This window comes from Octopus bimaculoides, chromosome 17 (assembly GCF_001194135.2).
Source record: "Octopus bimaculoides isolate UCB-OBI-ISO-001 chromosome 17, ASM119413v2, whole genome shotgun sequence".
Classification (NCBI taxonomy): domain Eukaryota; kingdom Metazoa; phylum Mollusca; class Cephalopoda; order Octopoda; family Octopodidae; genus Octopus; species Octopus bimaculoides.
Genome location: NC_068997.1, coordinates 44,267,918 through 44,268,902, shown reverse-complemented (window position 1 = coordinate 44,268,902; position 985 = coordinate 44,267,918). Strand labels below are relative to the sequence as shown.

Sequence of the window (985 nt, the reverse complement as noted above, 5' to 3'; positions counted from 1 at the left end):
ATATATATATATATATATATATATATATATATATATATATATATATACACACATACATATATACGTAGTATATACATGTGTGTGTCTGTGTTTGTCTCCCCACCACTGATTGGTGTTTGTAAACTTAGTGGTTCAACAAAAGATTGATAGAATAGGCATAAAAAAAAATGTACTGAGGTCAATTTGTTCAAATAAAATTCTGCAAGGCATTGCCCCAACATGATCAAAGTTTAATGACTCGAACAAGTAAAAGATAAAAAGATAGTAATTTGAATCAATCCCCATTTTAGAAAATTATTCTAGAAGAATGACAGTCACGGCTGGTATTGGTAATAATTGAACTTGAATCCACAGAACCACAGCAGTTTGTATTCACCAGAGAAGCATCATATGGACTTAATTCTTAAATGAATAAATGATTAAATATTGTTGTGTCTAGGGAGGGTCATTGTGCCAATAAAAATTAAAATATACACATGCCCAGATCCAAATCTACTTCTTTATTTTACCAACTAACCATTCAATTGTTTGTTTAATGTGTTGATTAAACACTCAATTGATTATTAATTTTTTTTTCTGTTGGAGTCCTTTTATTGCACTTCGTAACCTCATCAATGACACGTCCTCACTCTTCAAGGTCTGCTTTGAGTCTGTCCGAGAACTACAGTCTTATGTCTATGCGTATGAATGTTCTTTTCTTTCTCTTTTTAATTTTAGAGTAAATTTTGACTGGCCGCCTACTTGATAGCAAGGTTGTGAAGGAAAGTATCTTGTAGCATGCGTATTCTGATAAGTGTGTGTGTGTGTGTGTGTGTGTGTGTGTGTGTATGGTCAGTTGTTTTTGAATAGTGTGTATGCTTGAGTGTGTGTGTTTTTGTGTGCATGTGTGTTCTACACGTGTGTGTGTGTGTGTGTGGTCAGTTGTTTTTAAATAGTCTGTACATTTGTTTTTGTGTGTTCTACACTTGTGTGTCTGTGTGTGTGT

At 33.3% G+C, this 985-nt stretch overlaps 1 protein-coding gene across 1 annotated transcript in view; it reads right to left on the bottom strand.

Annotated features, from left to right (window-relative positions):
• LOC106878305 (centrosomal protein of 70 kDa) overlaps positions 1–985 on the bottom strand; it is a 22,186-nt gene that overhangs the window by 9,031 nt on the left and 12,170 nt on the right. The window lies entirely within an intron of this gene.